The following is a 20,943-nucleotide window of genomic DNA, read 5'->3' on the forward strand; positions in this document are numbered from 1 at the left end:
CACATTAATTAAAATGAAATATAATTATAATCAAAGATATTTTCTGTATTAATAAATATTTAAATAAGGATTAGATATAAATATATTTACAAAATATTTATTTAAAATTTTGTATGAAATTTTATAATATAATATCAATTAATTTCTAACAACTTGTAATGTATATTTTTATAAACTGCACAAATATTTATATTTCTACAAAAGTAAAAAGTAATAATAATCTAATTTATTTATTTTAAATTTTAAATTTATTTATGAATATTCTACATTCTCATTAATATAGGTATATTTTAAACATATATTATTTTAGAAAACTTCTCTTTTAAATATAAACCTAATTTAATGCATTTTATTTATTTATTTAGTTATAAATAGGTCTTAAATATTTTTAATATCAATTTATTACTAAAAATTATGCTAAGAAAGTAATTAACTTTTTAAACCTTTGAATAATAATTTAATCTATTATAGCATATTTTTATTTTTATAATAAATTATGGAAATCACTAAATCAAAATTTCTCTCTATATATTTCATATTTTTCACAACCATGAGGATTTATTTATTTTTATTTATTTTTTAAAATAAATATCCACCAAAGATGCTCACAATCCAGATCAGTAAAGTTGAATTCATGCTATGGCAATAAAGTCTACATCGATCTTTGCAAAGATGCAAAATATGGGAGATGACCCGATGTAGTAGAAAAGTGGATCAAAATTCCATGTTTAGAAATCATTTAATATTGTAAGTTATTTTTATTCTTGTTCTGCAAATATATTATTTTAAAAACTAAAAATATATTAAATTTATTGTTGTACACAATTCTTAGACTTTATTATTTATAAATAAATAGTCAATGCAAATTGAAAAACATTTTTTTTGTTGCTGGATTGCAAAAACTAGTAATTGTGGATAAAGTGAATAAGTATAGAATCAATACATATCTATAATATTATATTTACATCAAACAACTCATACAATAGGTATATATCTCACATTTTTAAAATTATTTCATATGATAATACTTTTGATGCCTACTAAATTCTTATTTTCTATTACTTTTATGTTGCTGCAAAAAATAGGAAATGTTGTTATGTCTTAGTATTTTCTATGTCCAGCACCAAAAAAGAATTTAATAAAACATGATACTGAGTCTTATTTTATATTAGTTAAATTTATCTAAAACTTCCAAATTCAATACAATTTTTTTTATCAAGGCATAGTCTTTTGTATTGAAATAATATATATTTTTATTTCTAAGTAATACCATTCTTTACAATTCCAACACAATTTAATTATTGCCCCTGTAAAATTTAACATTTGAATCAAAATAATGTAATTTTTATGAATTTATTGATTGTTTCAACTTAAAACCAGTTATTAAAAATAAAAATCAGTATAAGGAACATATAAATTTTGAAATGAATAAAATTTTAAATCATCTATAAATATATTTAATAAAACATAGCATGTACATATCACAATGTAATCACAGGGGTATAACAGTGGTATCACAAGGGTTGACTGCAGGGTGTTTCCAAATATTGGATGCTCTTCTACCATCGGTAAGGTTACAAACTTGTTATTAAATTTATATTAAATTTTCTTTCATTTGTCTTTTGCTTTCAAACCTTAAAGTAAGATCATGATTGAAACATTGAGATATTCATTTATCTGACATGATATTTGACATGATATGCTTTTGTGTATCTTACTTTTTCAAAAATCTGAATTGTTAGCCAAGTTGAACTATGGTGTTAAATGTTTGTTGCTCAAATCAACATAGATATGATGTTTTGAATTATGCATACATTATGATTATTATTATTATGATTATTATTATTATTTTGATAAAACTTTTAATCTTACTGTCATTTTCATGCACATACGTCTTAGGACAAGCTGGAACAGATCCAAACCCCCCTCGGAAGCCTATGTGTGTGTGTGATGGAGCGTTGTCCAGTTGAAAGATGATCTTTGGAGTGTCAAAGCGCTGTTGCTGAATTGTGTAAACATAGCTCTTTTCTCAAAATGAAGCAATATTTTTCACTGTTCTCACTTCCATTGTCCCACTACCTCCCATCCTATGCATCTCCAGACCGTAATGCTTCCACCTCTGTGTTTCATTGTGGGTTTAACATGAGAGCCGTGTGCACCCTCTTGAGATATTTTCCAGCACCAAAATAGCTGAATTTCAACTTGTCCGACCAAAGTATTCCTCTATCCACTTCTTGTGGTTCTTCGCCCAAGCCATGCGCTTATTCATGTGAAGTTGTCTCAACAGCGGCGTATTCTTCTTCTTCTTCTTCTTCTTCTTAGTGAGTCCAGACAGGCCTTGACTGAGTTGTGTGGAAGCCATTTGCTCTGAGATCTGCAAATGATCGACTTTAAGCAGGATGCACGCGACATCAGAGGCAGTTCCAACACCTGGTTTGGTGCAAGATTCTAACGAATTACATGAACAAGCTCTTCTACTTTGGAGCTTTCTTATTGATTGCTTTCAGAAAAATGATCTCTGTCCAAATTGAATCATAACCGATCCTAAGTAAAATGTTTTTGTTTTTGTTTTTTTGACGTTGTAAAGATGAACCCTAAGCAAGGTTCTATTAGACATGGTCACAATTTTATAGTTGAGATTTGAATTCCCAACCTATTTTACACCAATTTGACATATTTTTGTACAATAGGCCATCTTCTAATAGTTTAGAGTCATTGTGGACCTCAAGTAAGTTGTTGAACTTCTATTGTTTGTAGAAAATGGATTATTTGTTAAAGTTTAATTTTTTTGTTTCCATTTAATTTTACATGTAGGCTGTTTTTGAGAATAACTTAATTTTATAGAAAAAGTAATAAAAATTCAAAGACTAGCATCTTATAAAAGAGAGATAAAGACCATTTGGACTATTAGGGATTAACCAAGATAATTAGAATTAGTGACACTAACTATTATTTTTAATGTATTGGATTTATTCTATTAAGTATGATATAGTGGTGAATTATCATGGTTCTTGTCGATAAATTTTAGAATGTAATGGGATTATAAGGTTTCTATAAAATTAATGTTATGCATTGGATTAATATATTTTAGTAATTTAAAAAAAAACTCATAATTTTCCTTCCAATCCCTCATATTTTAATTTTTTTTATTAATTCTAAATAAAAAGATTTTTTTTGAAGTTACTTTGTCTTTGAATTGATGAATTAATAAAAATAAAATAAAATTCTATCAATATGAATTTTGATGAGCTACAAAAAGAAAAAAAATTATAATATATAAATGATATTATATTCTTTTATAGATAAAAAATAGGATAGATGGACAATAATTAAAATATCTTTAGAAAATCCATAGCAAATCCTTGGATAAAGATGTGTTTAAGGATATCAGCAAAGTTCCTATAAACTTTGTTACCACTAATTTTAAGTATCAAATATAGGAACAAATATCTTCATTTTTTCCTTGTTTAAAGAAAGATAAAATAATTAATATGGTGCTTTGTCCCACTTCTAGAAAAAATTGTTCTAAGAAGGTTTGTTGTAGCATATTTCAACTCAAAAAAATATTGGACAAATGGTTGCAATACCACTCATGTATACCATCTTTTAATGTGGTTGGAAACTACACTAAATAATATTGGCCATCCATAATGAAGCATGTGGTGAGTATTTCTATAAAGCACTCTATGTGAACTAAGGGATCTTCATCTCTTTTATCCTTAAATATAAGAAGGTTAAGAGACATAGGCCCAATACTAAGCCCTTTGGATAGATCTCTTAATTCAATCAAAGAATTAATAAGTTGAGATATAGATGGTTCTTCATCCATCTTTGTTTTATTTAGATCCATGGTATCTATTGGTTGTATTGAATAGATATTCACTTGATCAAGTGTACTATCTATCAATGGAGTTGAAGGTAAGTTCTCTATTTTTTGTTCAAATTATTCTAAAGAAATGTCTTCAAATTCCTCCAAAAAATTCCTAGGTGTATTTAATTTTTTTATCACTAATTGAAGGCTAGTTGATTAGTAATGGATTTCAAGCAGCTCATAAGGTTTTTAGATAATCTAATGGTTGTACTAATACGGATCTATTAAAATAATAGAATGATACATTAACATTTCTAACATTTACAAAGTCATTCCTACTTAATACCAAGAAGCATTATCTAATGAAAATCAATTAAATATGTATATTTTTTAAAAGCTTATATCTATCTTATCTTACATCCTATTTAAAAATAGTTTATTTTAATAGAAAATAGAAAAAAATAGAAATAATCTAAGGAAAAAAATATTCACTTAAATATTATTTCAAGCAAAGCTTTTGTTTTCTTAGACTATCATATAAAACAACCTTTTATAGGAGTGATCTTAAACAATATTAATGTAAAGAAATTCAATATATATATTGGCAAAGATCTTCATTTTTTATTTTTATTTTTAATTTTTATTATTTTAAATTCTTTACATTGATGCAATTAAAGAATTATCTATTACATGATTAACAATAAAAAATTTACTAGACAAAAATTTTCTTTGTATTTTGTGAATTATCAAAATAACTCATGTATTATGTTAAAATAAAAATAATATAATTGGAATAATAAGTGCAATTATTAGGTAAAAGATTAATTAAAAAAGACTAGATATAAGTATAATAGAGTTAATAGATTAATTATAGCAAGTATAAAAAATCTAGTATAAATACTCAAATATAAAGCATCTTAAAGAGTATCAATTGAATATCTTTTTAATATATTTAGAATATTTTAAAAGAATCTAATATATTCTAAATTCTAATAATATAAGATTAATATATAATATAAATATATTTTAATTTATAAAAAATATGTTAGGAATATTATAGAAATATAGACAAAAATATGGTCTATATATATTAATACATTTTGGATATAATAGAGCTTTAATAGATGGTATAATATATGGATTTAGATTACAATAGTTATATGGATGTGAATACAATAATATAATATTTAGAATATAATATAATATATAATAATATATATAAAAGATCATATGATAGAATGGAGAATATAATATTGATATTATATACATTCAATATTCAATATAAAATATGCTCCAATATTGATATGGAAATGTATATTATATGAAATATAAGATAGGGTATTGATCCACTAGGTGTCAAGTCGTATATTGAATCATTGGGGATTGGACGTAATATTCAAGCAGATGAGGCCTCCTCCCCAATAAGTTTTAGTGGGGTACCTCGGATTGGACATAATATTCAAGCAGATGAGGCCTCCTCTTCAATAAGATTTAGTGAGGTACCTCTTACAGATGGCTGATAAGCCCAAGAAGATGGTATCAAAAGAAAGAACATTTGGTATGTGGTGGTCTTTTTTCTTGTGCTATTTTATTTTTTGAAAGATTAGTGATAGTATGATAGCACTGTTGTATTACATGTGTTTTTGCTTGAGAATACATTAGGTACCTAGTTATGGAAGGTACATAGAAATGCAACAAAAATCCTATTAAGTCTAATAGAGTCTTAAAAAAACTTAAATTAATCTTTAATAATCTTAATCAAAATTTGACCAATCAAAAATAAATTTAAAAGAATCTACAAAAAAAATATAAAAAAATCATAAATTTATTTTAAAAAAAATAAAGAAATTTTAAAGAATATAAAAATAAATATTTTAAGAAATAATAATAATCTTAAAAAAATACTAGAAATATTTTTTTAAATAAATAAAAATAATCTTAAAAAAATATTAAAAATAAAAATTAAAAAAATCTTAATCAAATCCTAATTTAATCCTAATTAAAATCTAATGAAATTTAATCAAATCCTAGGTAAAATTCTAATTAAAATTCTAATTAATATCCTAATAAATCTTAATAAAATCTTAATAAAACTCTAGACAAATCCTAAATTTTAGATTAATCTAATAAAATCTTAATTAAACCGTAATCAATTTAAAATAAAATCTTAAATCTTTATCAAATCCTAATTTTTTTTTAAATCAACCTTAACTATATCTTAGATCCTAAATCGATCCTAAATAATCCTTAATAAAATCTTAAATCTTGAATAATTCTTAACAAATTCTATAGCAGATTGAAAATTTAATAATTAGTAATTGAATTATTGATTTTTCTTCAAAATTTAAAAAATTTGTAAAAAATAAATTATCAACAAGTACATAATTTAAAAAAAATATTTATACCAAATAGATGATAATTCCTAAATTCTACTTGAATATTGGCTGGCCTTCTTTTCCAATGTAGATGTTAATATTCTTTAACCATGATGTCTTAATTTCACAATTTGATTGGTTTCAAACTTTGTATAATTGTTAAAAGTTAAATTAGCTATCTTTGAATAAAATTTTATTTCAATCCAACTAGTAGATTGACAAATAACTTAGAAATCTTCACTAGTCTTCTAAATTCTAATTTTTGAGATTATAACCTACAAAAAACCTTATATGCTTTAATTTAATTGCTTGGTTAACTTTAAATTTCTTAAACACATTAAAAATAAGCACAAAAATAGATTGCCAAATTTTAAATTATAAACATACTATAAAATTTATAAAATCTTGAAATTTATAAATTTTTTTTTATTGTTCAAAATCTAAATCTATTGAGTATATTTCTAACTTTAAAATTCTTCTAAAAACTCAATATTAATCTAAATGACATAAAACTAACTTTTAAAAATCTCCTCTTAAGTTTTCTCTCAAATCTTATTCTTTAATTTGCAAAAGAACCCCAAAGTCACTACAAGTATATAGTTTTGTGCCTCAAGATTTGATTTCAATCTAGATGAGCAATTAGTCCTCTTTGGATATCAATTTTTAATAATTTGAAATAATTTTTGCTTTAATCTATTGTTAGTTCTTTTCTAAACATAATTATATTATTTACTTAAGTTATTTATTTTGATTTGAAGTATTTATGCTTCTAAAAAGTAAATATAAGTTTTTTTTATAAAAATAAAATTAAGATTAAATTTTTTACTATCTTCTTATAATTTATTCTTATTTTTTCTTATTTTTTTTATTAATATTTTTTAAAATAATATCTATATTTCTATTTTTTACCATATAGTTATGTTAGTACATGATAGTGCTTAAGTTCTCTAGAAGAAGTGGAGAGAATTTTTTTTGTTTTGTTTTATTTTTTTTGATGTTACATGGTTGAGAGGTTTTACTTTGGAGTGTACTGCAGTTATGAAGAAGTGGTATGCAATGGTTGATTAGCTATACCAAGGTTCTAAAATGACTAGGTCTTGTGCAATGACGGCTATTAATTTAGATCATTTCTTGTTTTGCTGCTGTTTTGGTGATTGACAATTGAGTCAAACAAAGGAGCAGCTAGATTTTTTTTTTTTTTTTTTTTTTTTTTTTTTTTTTGATCTATTAAAGAGCCTCATATTAGGTAAATCAAGGTTTTTTTTTTTTTTTTTTTTTTTTTTATGTCAAATTGACGTTGTAGAAGCCACAAACTATGGATTTGGAATTTTGCACCAGTGGTATTATAGTTAGTCTATGATGGTATCAATTATTTCTCTTGTCTTCTTCTTTTTTTCTTTTTTTCTTTTTTTATCTTTTTATCTTTTTTATCTTGTTATAAATTAAAATAAATCCACACTATTTGGAAGAATATTCTAATTTATAATAATTTTAATTTTCTATATTTTTTAGAAAATTTCTATTAATATTTGATTAACTTATAAAATGATTAATTAAATTCCCTTCTAATTTATACTAAAATAAACTTAGATTCTATATCTTAATGAATTCACATTCATATAAATTCTTTTAAAAATAGAAGCCACTTAAATATTCTAAAATACCACAATTAAAAAAAAATCTTAAATTTTATTTTATTTTATTATATTATAATTTATTATAATTTATTGTAGTATTAATTATCATCTAAAGCTAAATTTCATCTAAGAAATTTTTTATTAGGATTTAATTAATAGTTATAACATCTAAATTTTACAAAGTTAATTCACTTGTTGTTAACTTGAATAAACTTTTAAGAAGTAGAGATTTATTTTAGCTCACATTTTGGTTTATTTTTTGGGAGTGAATCTTATAAATTTTAGGCTTGCTTCAAAGATAATTATTTTATTTTCGTGTATATATATTATCTTATGCTAGTACAATCTTTTGGTGTTGTTGTGGATTATTATTGTATAAAAACTTAGAATAAAGATGGAGCTCAGAAGAATTTAAGGTAGAGTAGAAAAAAGCTTAGATATGAATTTAGGATTATTTTGATAAAGATTAGAATGAAGAAGGATTAAATGAAGAACTTCATTAAATGCAAAGTTCTTCTTCAAATTTGGTCATTAATTTTCTTTCTTTTCAATTTCTTATTAAAGGCCTATTTTTAGTAATTAAAAGGATTTAATCACCTCCTCTACCGATCATATCTTCTTTCTTTATTTACTTATAAAATTTTTATTGGTAACAATTCTCTAGTGGTAGAGGATTTAAACAAAAAAGAACTAAAAGTAAAAATAAAAAAGAAAGAAGAAAAAAATTTAAAATTTAAAATGTTACATTCTAAGATGAGTTATTATAAAAAAAATCAATCAATCTTTTTATTTTTATTATTTAAATTAATATAGGTTGTAGGTTGAAAAACAAGGAATTAGAAGAAGAAACTTGGCACTTAAAAAATAAAAATAAAATAAATTCTTTTATTTTTTTGTAATATTTTAATTATTTTAATTTTAAGACATATGCTTGAAATAAAGAGTAAGAAATTGGAGAGTAGAACCTAAAAAAAAGAAGCAAAAGAGGTGATTATCTATTCTCTTTTCTAGGACTTAAATGTAGTAGATAACATAGAACTTTCACTTTTCCTATTCTTTAAAGTTAACTCAAGATTGATTAAGAAAATTGTAGTAGAATAAAATTACAATACCACAAAAAGAGAATGCTTAGCCATGGTCTTTTCTATGAAGAAATTCCAACATTATCTTCTATTAAAACTCGTAGTGTTTTTTATTGACCATTTTTTTATCAAATACCTAATCAACAAGGCACATTTGAGTGGATATATAACTCAATAAAATTTATTATTGAAAAAAATTGATTACAAGATGGAATATAAATCCAAAAAATTAAATAATAAAGTTGATTATCTTTTAAGGTTAGAAAGAGAATTAAGCTCTATTCTTTGTCGCAAATATACATACATAGTCTAATAAATGCCTATGTGATTAGATAGAAGTAGATAAAAGTAAATAAAAATAAATTAATTTCATAATACCTTCTAAAAAAGCTTTTTGGAAGCTTCATAGATGCTATTTTGACTTTACATGTATTTGTAGTTGATTTCTAGGTTAGAAACTTGGTCAATAAGTTAATCATATATTGATAGCTTGCAAAATAAGTTAATTATGTGATATATATATATATATATATATATATATATATATATATACAAAAAACTTACCTTGTAAGTTAAGATACATATCTTGCAAAGTCAGTATGTTTTGGAGGTTTTATAAGACATTACTATGTAGTTCTTAATTAAGAGTATATATGGATGTAAGGATAAAGCCTTTTCTACTCTTATCAATGCTTTTTTAGTCTTTAGTCTTATTTCAAGTCTTTCTAGATTTCTTATTTTTGGCAATAGCCATTCTAATTTAATATTAAATCATCTATAAATAAATTTTTAGTTCTTTTTAGTGACATAAGAGGATATTAAAGATTTCTTTCTTTGAGATTCATATCCTTAATAGTTTGATAAGAATGCTAATTTATTATTTCTTTTTTATTTTAGAAGTGAATGGATTATTTTAGTTCTATTATTATATTTTGAAGGTTGTAGATTACTCATCTTTAAACAAATAATCTTATTTTCTAATGCTGATTTTTTTCTTAAAGTGAGTAGATTGCTCCTCTTTGTAGAAATTTTCATTTGATATGAGAGGTTGCAGATTATCTTCTTCTAATTTGATTTTTTGAACTTATTTAAGTTGTCTATAGAAGGACAAATTAGGGATGCTATTCTTAGTAGAAGTGAAAATAGATTTGTAATTATTGAAGATCTTTATGAATTTATCAACACTATAAGAATAGAAATCTTACATATTTTCAATGTGAATCATGGAGGTACTATTCATACACCTATGGAAGAAGTTTAGAATGTGGGGTAAGAAGTTGTGCAATTGAAGAAAGAAAGTAGATTGAACTCACAACCAAATCTAAGAAGTTTTGCTTCTTTAAGTATGATGGAGATAAGGATTAGTATGCCTGAGAAGTTTGATGGAACAAGATCAAAATTTTGAGGATTTCTACAATAAGTCAAGTTCTATCTAAGGTTGATTCTTTCTAATATTCTAATGGATTTATTCAAGTTGGATTCACAAGCACACTTCTATCAGGAAGTGCTCTATCTTGATTTGTACTTTTAATGAAAAAAGATTTTTAACTCTTTTATGATTTGAATTCATTCTTAGAAGTGTTTATGACCACATTTGAAGAAAGTGATCAAGAAAGAGTAGAAAAGATCAGGCTCTTATTTTTATGCCAAGGATTACAGTCAGTCATCATATATGTTGCTGAATTTCAAAACCTTGCTTGCAATGTGGATTAGATTAAGAAAGTCCTTATCAATTAATTTTGATATGGATTGAAGGATTATGTCAAAGATTTATTATTGATAATATTAAAGGTAAGATCTTTAGAATAAATTATTACTCAAGCCATTGCATGTGACAATTGATTATTTTAAAGATGTCAAGAACAAAGATTTGGTTGGAGATGAACAAGTCAAATAATGATGGTGATGTATTGTGGTTTGGCTGTCATGTAAAAAATATTGTGTTTATATATTTGATGTATAATTTATTAAGTAACATAATAAGAGCCATATTAGTAAATTTTAATTAATTATAAAATATAATTAAATTACTACTTTAAAAAGAAGTTGTTTAAAAAAACTACTATTAGAATTTATACAACTATATTTTCTTTTGATAGTTGATTTTAATATAAATTTTGGTTGATGGTAACTTTTACATATTTAAAGTCATATTTTTTAAATATTGGTGATTCTTGAAGTCTTATTTTGTTTCTTTTATTTGATATTTAGGGCATATATTATATAAATCTTATTAAAAAAAAGATTAAAGAGGTATCTTGGTAGTAAAAAGAGAAGTTAGGATATTTATATGGATGAATAGAGATGGATGACAAAAATTTCTATTGCTATTGGTCATAAAATCATAGCCAATAGACTTCAAGGATGCTACCATAGGTCTTATTAGAGATTAGGATTATTCTTTTGAAGTCATTTGAAATTTGAAGATTAAGGTTAGTAAGTTTAGAAACATGGCTATGATTTTGGTACAAATATTGTATGATTTGGAGTTTATATGAAAGAGATATGGGCGCTTCAAGTTAATGTGATGATTTTATATCTATTATCACTCTTTTGAGGTTAACACATACGTATAGCAAGCAAAGAAGAATCAGCAATTAAAATCAAAAAAAAAACTTACTTACTATACTTTTTGCATACTTCTTTATGAATTCTAAGTTGGGATGAAGGAGATATTGGAAGTTGAAGTCAATGCTTCAAATCTAAAGGTAATAAATGAACTGATTCACTAGTGGATGTGTTTTGAGCTTTCTCTTGAATAATTTGACAAGATTTTGGCTCAAAATTTCCAAAAATATGTATCATCATGTTAATAAGTTTTTTATATAAATTTTGGTATTTGAATTTTGGATTTTTGAGATATAAAGAAAATAGTGCTTAGATTCTTATAAGTTAAGATTTAAAGTACATGATAGGATTTCTAAGATTCTAAATATTTGGTAGTAAATTTACAATTCATTTTTTTTGTAGTAAAGCTTAAAGATGATAGCTATGTTATATAAAAATTTAAAAGAAATAAAATGATTGTATCAAGAGATATGAATTTCTAAAGTACAAAAAGAATAAATCCTTTGCAAGAAAAATATGTTTTTGGGAGTTTTGCTACAATTTGATTATTTTATATAAAGTGTAGAGGTTTTGGAAGCTAAGAATTTGTATATAAGTTAAAGGTGGAATAAATTATTTATTAGAGCTTAGCCAAGAAGTTAAAATTAAACTCTCTAGAGCTAGATACCATATGTATTTTCAGATTGCAAATTATGCCATACAATAATGTATCTCTCTTTATGTCATAGACATACAACTAAAGAAGGTTCCAAAAGTTTTTAGAAGATTTAAGAAGGTTCCAGTAGGATCTACAAATGCTCCAAAAGGTTCTAAGAGGTTCTAGAAGATTCTAGAAGGTTCCAATGGATTCTACGAAAGTTCCAGAAGATTTTAGTAGATTCTAAAAAAGTTCTAGAAGGTCATAGGAGATCTTAGAAGGTTCTAAGAGGCTTTGGATGATTTAAGAAGTTGCCAAAGAAGGATCTTAGGCTTGTTTTATTTCCAAGCTTCATAGAAACTTCTAAAGAAGCTTCCTAGGATCTAGTATATATAGGAGTCAAGGCTAAAGAGATCCTCACTCTCAACAACTTATTTTTTGTAGTCTAGTTAGGACCTTGTTGCCTTGCATCCAATTGTTGTTTTAATGTGAAGCTAATTCTATTTCTTGGTCTTGAATCTTTGTCTTGTATATGGTTCCTAATAATTTTTCAAGACTATCATAAAGCAATATTAGGAGCTTGATCTTTTTTGATAGAGAATGGATTACCTCTCTTCTTCGAAGTACTATATCATTTTAGAGGTTGCAGATTATCTTCCCCTAGACTAATATTGTTTTTTAAATATTCTTTTGATTTCTTTTTTATATACCATAGATCAAGTTTTTTTTTTTTTTTTTTTCCTTTGAAGGAGTGTATTTTTCTGATTTTCTATCGCAAAAGGCAAAATAGTTAATATATCAGACTTTAAAGAAATAAAATTAGATTTTATTATTAATACTCTTGAAGTATTGAGGATCAAGACCAAGACTTTGTCAAAGCAAAATAAAGAATTATATATGACCATACTTAATGGTCAAGGAGCCAGAGCACCTCAACTACCACATCAAATCACAATAGAGGTTCCAAATTCTCAAACAACTATGTTTGCTTCAAACATAGGAGGTGCATCCACTCAAGGCAATGATTGGATAACAATAAAAGAACTAAAGATCAGCCTTCCAGAAAAATTTGATGGCACTTGCTCAAAATTTTGTGGCTTTCTGAACTAAGTACGACTAATCACCTTACTTCAATCTCAAGAATATTCTACTCAAGAATCTTGTGTTGGTTTGATTGAACCTTGTTATCAGGTTAAGCTTTATCTTGGATTCGTTCTATTATTTGAAAAGAATTCTCCTATATTACATAATTTTGAAGCATGTTTGGCAGCATTTATAAAAGCATTTGGTCAACATGATAAGGTTTATTTTTCAACAACTAAAATTTGAAATCTTCAAGAAAGAATGCATTCTGCATCAACGTATGCTTCAAATTTTTGATAATTAGTATGTGATATAAATTGAGAGAAGTCGCATTGATGAGCCAATTTCATTAGAGATTAAAAGACGATGTCAAGGACTTATTGTTGTCTATGCAGATTCTTCTAATAGTCAATGAAGCCATTAGTCAAGTTATAAAGTGTGATAACCGTTTATTTCAATGATGATAAGATAAATGTTCTTTAATTACACCACATGTATACATCAATTATTCTATAGCTTCTTCATCATCTAATTATAATGAACATTTGGAAGTAGAAGATATACAAATTGATGTAGTTCACTTCAAACTTCTTTCTGAGCAAGAAAAAAAATGTCAAAGGAAAATTGGCCTATGCTTATATTGCACAAAATTTGGCCATAAAGTTAATAATTGTTCAAAAAAATACCAACATACATATTGAATGAAGAGTGCAGCCACATCATCAAAAGTGTTGTAGGAAAATAAGGGCATCTAGCAATAGTAGAAACCATACAGTTGGATTCTTACTATCACAAACCAAAAAAAAGTCTTGTACTCACTATCAGTATTTTCCATTGATTTATTATACTTGTACGGTAGGGAGTGACAAAATTAGAGTGTTATACATTACTTGATTTGGGAGTCTCTACATATTTTATTGACAAAGAATTTTCTAGATCACACAAAATCTATATGGTCAAAAAATCCAAAGCTATATATGTAGAAATAATAGATGGTCGAACTTTATCTTCTAGAGATGTCACTTATGAAACGATTCTATTAGAAATAACCTTTGACAACCATAGTAGCCAAGTAGTATTCAATGTCATTAGATGTCACAGACATATACAATTACCTCAATAGTTACTTATATGATTAAGTAGAAGTAGGTAAATATAGACTTATTTCATAAAGTCTTGTAGAGTAGCTTCTTAGAAGCTTCATAGATACGATTTTGACTTTAGATGTGTTTGTAGGTTAGAAGCTTGACCAAAAAACTAACCATGTATTGGTAGCTTGTGGAATAAGTTATCTCAGTGTAGTAGCTTGTAGAATAAGTCAACTACATGGCACATACCTAGATACCTTGCCTTGCAAGATAAGACATGTGGCTAGCAAAGTCAACATATGTTGGAGGTCCAAGAGGACATCACTACGTAGCTCTTAGTTAGATAGTATATATGGAGGCAAGAGTGAAGCTTTCTTCACTTTTGTCAACGCCTTTCTAGTCTTAGTCTTGTTTCATGACTTTCTAATCTTCTTGTCTTTGGCAATAGCCATTCTAGTTAATATTACATCACTTTTTGAGTGACTTTCTAGTTCTCTTATGTAATAAAAGAGTAAATTGAAGATTTTCTTTCTTTGAGATTCATATCTTTAACAGTTTGACAAGAGTGCTAACATATTATTTCTATCTTATTTTAGAAGTGAGTGGATTATTTCACTTCTATTGCTATATTTTGAAGGTTGTGGACTATCTATCTTTAAACAAAAAATCTTATTTTCTAACACTGATCTTTTCTTTAAAGAAAGTAGATTACCTTTCATTATTGGATTTGTTTTTAGAGGTTACGGATTACCCCTCTTTGTGGGATTTATTTTTAGAGGTTGTGGATTACCCTCCTCTAATTTAACTTTTGAATTCGTTTGAGTTGTCTATAGAAGGAAAGATTATGGATGCTACTCGCAATGGAAGTAAGACTAGATTTATAACTATGGTAGATCTTTATGAACTTGTCAACACTCTAAGAGTATAAATCTCATGTATTTCCAATGTGAATCATAGAAGTATTATGCCTACACCTATGGAAGAAGTTCAGAGTCTAGGGCAAGAAGTTGTGCATTTGAAAGAAGCAAGTAAATCAATGTCATAACCAAATCTAGGGAGTTTTGCTTTTAGAAGTATGACATGGATAAGGATTAGTATGCTTGAGAAGTTTGATGGAACAAGATCAGAATTTCGAGGTTTTTTGCAACAAGTCAAGCTCTATCTAAGGTTGCATCCTTTTTAATATCTTGATGGATTTATTCAAGTCAGATTCATAGACGCATTACTATCAAGAGGTGCTTTTTTTTGATTTTCACCTTTAATGGAAAAGATATGCGACTCCTTTATGATTTGAATTCATTCTTAGAAGTATTTATGGCCATTATAGAATAGATATTAGTTTGTTTGTATAAGATATTAGTTAAATAGACTAATAGTCTATAGAACAGTGAGTTGAAGAGGACGGATGGTTAACTTAGTTATTAAAAGCGATTAATTACAGGATTATGGTTAGAATTTGGGAATTGGAAGTAAGTATATAGGAATTGTAGAAGTTAGGATGAGTGCCAAACTGTGATAGTTATGACCTGGGAAAGCTTGGTGCTACCTCTTTTTCTCTTTGTTTCTTTATTCTTGAAAAATAATGGATAGTTTCTGAATATTGAGAAGTGAGTCTATGGAATAAATCAGAGATTGATTTATGAATTATTGATTATGTAATTGGAGCACTGAGTGATTGAATTATATGAGGAATTATTGGAAGATTATGATTGTTGTTTATTGAGAGTTGTGTGTATGTTTTGACAAAAAAAGTCTGTGATTATAGAAATTATATGAATTGAGATTGGTTGGAGTGAAGTCTGTTATTTCTGGTGTTAGATGAAATTATTGTGTTTTGAGCGGTCTTTTGAGAGTACAAGGTTGCACATTGTTGTTATCAATTGATGAAGGAGTATTGTTACTAGGAAAAAGCATTGTAGTATATCTTTGTGTTTTAGTGGTTTGAAATACGATTAATCGTGTGACCTTAATAAGTAAAATTCATGGACTTAGTCTTTTCTTTTGTTCAAATTGTCATATATTGGTTTATTCTGAAAGTAATTGTAGAATTAGTAAAACAACAATCGTATTTTGGTACCACTGCCGGGGATAGACAATAGTATTGAGTATTAAGAATTATCTGCTGATTTAGTTAGATGAGAGATAAGAAGCAAATTCAGTAGAATATTATGAAAGAGTATGGTTATTAAGAATGAGAACTTAATAATAAAGAAAATATGGCAGTCAATAGAAAGAATAGAGAGATCACAAGTAAGAAATTTGTTGTGTAATGAGCAAGAACGAAAGTTAAAAAGGAATCATCGATAAAGTTGGATTAAACCATGGTTGCATGCGTGTCGACATATCCGAATATATCCAAAAGTTGATTGACATCAAATATTTTAGAAGTATATATTATTAGAGAAATTACCTAGAGCACTTGTAGAAAATTTGGTCAATAGACTAGTGTTTCTCTTGAGGTCGTTAACTAAGAGTGGGGAAATCATAGAAGAATTGGGTATTCCATTGGATAGGTTTCTAATAACAGAAGCTTTCAATTCTGTCAAAATTGATTCTATAGAGTAGCATAAATTACTGGTCAATAAGGGCCAATTCAATGTATTTCAAAATCTGTCATTTTCACCCCCAATTCAACCGAATAATTTAGTAAGGGACAATATTAACACATTGAGAAAACTTAAAAATTCAGAACAATCAATTGGGAATGGTGCCAATTATTTTGATAAAAGATTAAGTGGAACATTGTTCTCTTCAATTGCGACGGGTGGTCCAATGGTTCTAATAGTAGTACAAATGGGTGATGTGAGCGATCACATAATGAGGATGGCTCTATTATCTATTTTTAGGAGTTTTTTGGATGCAAATCCCGATCAATATTTGTTTGAGTTTCTGACAGCATGTGTAGCCAACAATGGAAGAACTCGAGATATTTGGTTATGATGGTTGCAAGTAACCTTGAAGGATACGGGATTTGAATGGTACAACTGTCAACCAGTGGGTCAATTTCTTAATTGGGAAGCATTATAGAATACATTTTAAATCCATTTTTGTCCAATTGGTTTTGAAGATCCACTTAGAGAAAGATAAATGACTAACAAAATGAGTCCAAGAGAGGCAGTGGAATCATACTATGGTCGTGTGGCAGATATGTTCTGCAAGTAGCCAAATCACCAAATACTAGAGGCTTTTGTATTATCTATATTAATCAATAGATTACACCTTCTTGAACTAAAAATATTTGTAAAAGAAGCTCAATCAAATATGGTAAGTACATCTCTTAATAGAACCAAGGTTTGGGAGGAATGCCATTATGATTAGTTTTTAACTATAGGTGCCATGATGATTCCTATTCAAAATCTGACTTACGGATTAGTGGGTAGTTATTTATGGATATTAGAAACAGTGGTCAATTCCAATGCCAATATTCAGGGGCTAGTTAATGTCACTCTATTACAAGTTCTACCATGAATATGACAACATCGTATGCTCTATATTTTTTGTATCAATAACAAGCGTTAACTACGATAGAATTATTGTTAATACGAGCCCCAAAAGATTCCAATGAAACCTTGTTATTGAACCTGACAAAGAAAATGGAGGAAATGGCCATTAATATCACCAAGGATAAAGAGAAGAGGCACAAGCCTACCAATACTAGGACCAATGTATGGTGCAATAATTGTAAGGGCTACAGTTATTTAGTAACAGAATGCCCTTCACCCTCACAAATGATGGGTCAATATACATTTTGTGGAAGAAAGCACTTAACAGTTAATTGTTGGAATTGGCAATGGCAACAACAATTCTGTAATCAAACCATGATCCCACCGACTCAGTGGAAAGTCAATCAAGTTGAAATAAAAAATACGTTTGGATGGAATGGAAATTGATCTAATTGATAAAATTAAGCATTCAATAACTTTTAAATTTCTAATTTTAATCAGGGGTCTGCATCAAACCCCCAAAATTATGGTAAGGAGCAGCAGAGGTATCAACAATATGCTCCACCGACGTCATCAAACCAAGTACCCTCCGTATAAATGGGACAACTAAGATCATTTTCTAATCTTATATGGAACAAGCCTAGTAGGTATATACTGGTAGAGACACTCAATATGCTTGATGGAGGTACAAGAAGATCACTTTGTTGTTTCCGTTGTAGATAGATTAGTTATTATGCTAGTGAATGTCTCAATCCCAGAGCCAATGATGATTATGTGTCAGTATGTGGAAATTGTAAGTAATTAGGGTATACTTATTAGCAATGTAATGCTCCATTCAATTTTAATAATCAAGATCAACGGATCTAAAGCCAAGAAAAAATGAAGGAGATAAATCAAAGTCCTCAAGATTCTTTGATAAATTAGGTGGAATGTGTCGAAGCGGTTCTTACTAAGAGCCAGCAAAAGGAAAAAGGACCAATTCAACATTTGGGTGAGCTTGATGCGAAAGGCCAATTTGACCCAATTACAGGGACATCCAATCCAGGTGTCATGGACACAGAAATACAGGCTCGAGATCTAACAAGGAGTTCAAGAAGAACTGACAAGAACTAGATTAATCAGATGAATATAAGAACAATACCTAGAGAGGTGAGCTAGAGCTCCAAGAAATGTGTTGTCGAGACTGAAGAACTCTTCAGCCTCGATTCTAATATATACTCCTATTTAGGAAGCTTCTAGAAGATTCTAGAGACTTGCTTCTAAAAGGTTCTAGAAACTTGTCTCTAGAAGGTTCTAAAGACTATGTCTTTAATATCTTCTACCAATTAAGAAGCTTCTAGAAGGTTCTAGAGACTTGCTTCTAGAAGGTTCTAAAAACTTGTCTATAGAAGGTTTTAGAAACTTGTCTCTAGAAGGTTCTAAGGACTATGTCCCTAATATTATCCCCTCCTTTAGCTTCGAGGTCTTTGAGAAGCAATGTTGTTAATCAGTACCAACATAAGAAAATGAAGATTTGTTGCATAACGTCTGTTATGAACTCCAACTGTTGTTCATGAGGCAAGTGGTTCATCGGTCCTTGAAGCCAACAGTAGTGGCCCACTCCTTCAACTTCTGACCAAGTATGAACTTCAGTGTCTTCATTATAAAATTGTCCTGCAAATATGCCTTCTGGCTGACCATCGTAAGTAGGCTCGAACTCGAATACAATCACCAGTGTCCGGTTACTTGATATCCTCCGTCGTCGTCATGGTGTAGGCGGTTCTTCATCTCGGAGTCGCCTTTGTGAGCTAGTCGGTTGAGATAATCTGATTGGCATAGTATCTATCTCTTGGCTATCCATATCAGAAGATCAAACTATGGCTACTGAAAAAATTCTACTTTATCTTAGAGAAAATAACTACATCAACTACGAATTTTAGTGGTGCTCTCTCCCTTTCTTATATTCTTGGGTGAGCAAGCTTTAGAAGGAAGCTATCATCAAACTGGCTTAGGTTTATGAGGATGTTATTGATGAAACTCCTGTACCTTTTACGGCGCATTAGCAAGATTTTCAGTTGGCTCCCACGTTCGCTCATTAATGTTGTAGCTACACCAATGAACAAGATACTCCAACTTGCCCCACTTTTGCCGTGAATCCAGTACCTTTTCAACCTCGTATTCCTCATGGTTCTTGATCTCAATACTAGGTAGTGGACATTGCACTCTTCCAAGAAAAGACGACTCTCGATAAGGCTCCAACAGAGAAACATGAAAGATTGGATGTACCTTCATAGAAGTCAGTAATTTCAGACGGTATGCCACTGGATTGATTTGCTTCTAGATGATAAATGGTCCCAATCTTTGATAGTCCAACTTATCACATGGTCTAGCTTGGTCTTGATATTTTGTCGAAGAAGCCATGCTTTATCTCTAATTTTGAAAGTAGGTGCTTGATTTCGAAATCTATCTGCAGACGCTTTGTAGGATTCTTGAGCGGATTGTAATTGAAGCTTCAACATAATTTGAAGCTTTAATAGTTGTTTCGCAAATCCTTCAGCTGCTGGATTGTTATTTGTTGATGGACTCAATAAATCAAGCTTCGGATGATATCCATAGTTAGAAAAGAATGGTGTGTATTGAGTCGACGCATGGAGGGTGTTGGTATATGTAAACTCGACTAATGGCAGATATGTGGTCCAATCGTCTTGCTGATAGTTGATGCTGCATCATAAATATTGTTCCAAGACTTGGTTCACCCGTTCTATTTGGCCGTCAGTTTGAGGATGAAAAGTCGAAGAAAGTTTGATATCCTCCTTCAATATCTCAAAGAGAGATCTCCAAAACTTCGATACGAACTGGGTTCCTCGATTTGATACGATATCATGTGATAGTCCATGATATCGATATACATTATCGAGAAAGAGCCTTGCTGTGACTTCACCGGACGATGTCTTCTTACAAGGGACAAATTGTGCCATCTTTGTAAGCCGATCTACCACAACAAAGATACTGTCAAATGAGTTCGATGATGGGAGGTCCGTGATGAAGTCCATGGAAACTGAAGACAATGGTCGACGTGGAATCGATAATGGCTCTAGGAATCCATAAGGGCGATGTCAAGGATTCTTGGATCTTGAACAGATGTCATAGGAGAGGACAAAATCTTTCACATCCTTTCACATTTGGGGCCACCAAAAATCTCGAGAAATAAGCTTCAAGGTCTTGTTGAATCTAAAATGT

At 28.2% G+C, this 20,943-nt stretch overlaps 1 long non-coding RNA gene across 1 annotated transcript; it reads left to right on the forward strand.

The window, feature by feature from the left end:
* The first annotated feature begins 460 nt into the window (after window positions 1–460).
* LOC149987695 (uncharacterized) lies at window positions 461–2,456 on the forward strand. Its single transcript, XR_016506484.1, has 2 exons — window positions 461–1,568; window positions 1,900–2,456. It is a non-coding gene; the product is annotated as an uncharacterized LOC149987695 (long non-coding RNA).
* The last annotated feature ends 18,487 nt before the right edge of the window (window positions 2,457–20,943 follow it).

Source organism: Physcomitrium patens, chromosome 15, assembly GCF_059467195.1.
Source record: "Physcomitrium patens ecotype Gransden chromosome 15, ASM5946719v1, whole genome shotgun sequence".
Taxonomy (NCBI): Eukaryota; Viridiplantae; Streptophyta; class Bryopsida; order Funariales; family Funariaceae; genus Physcomitrium; species Physcomitrium patens.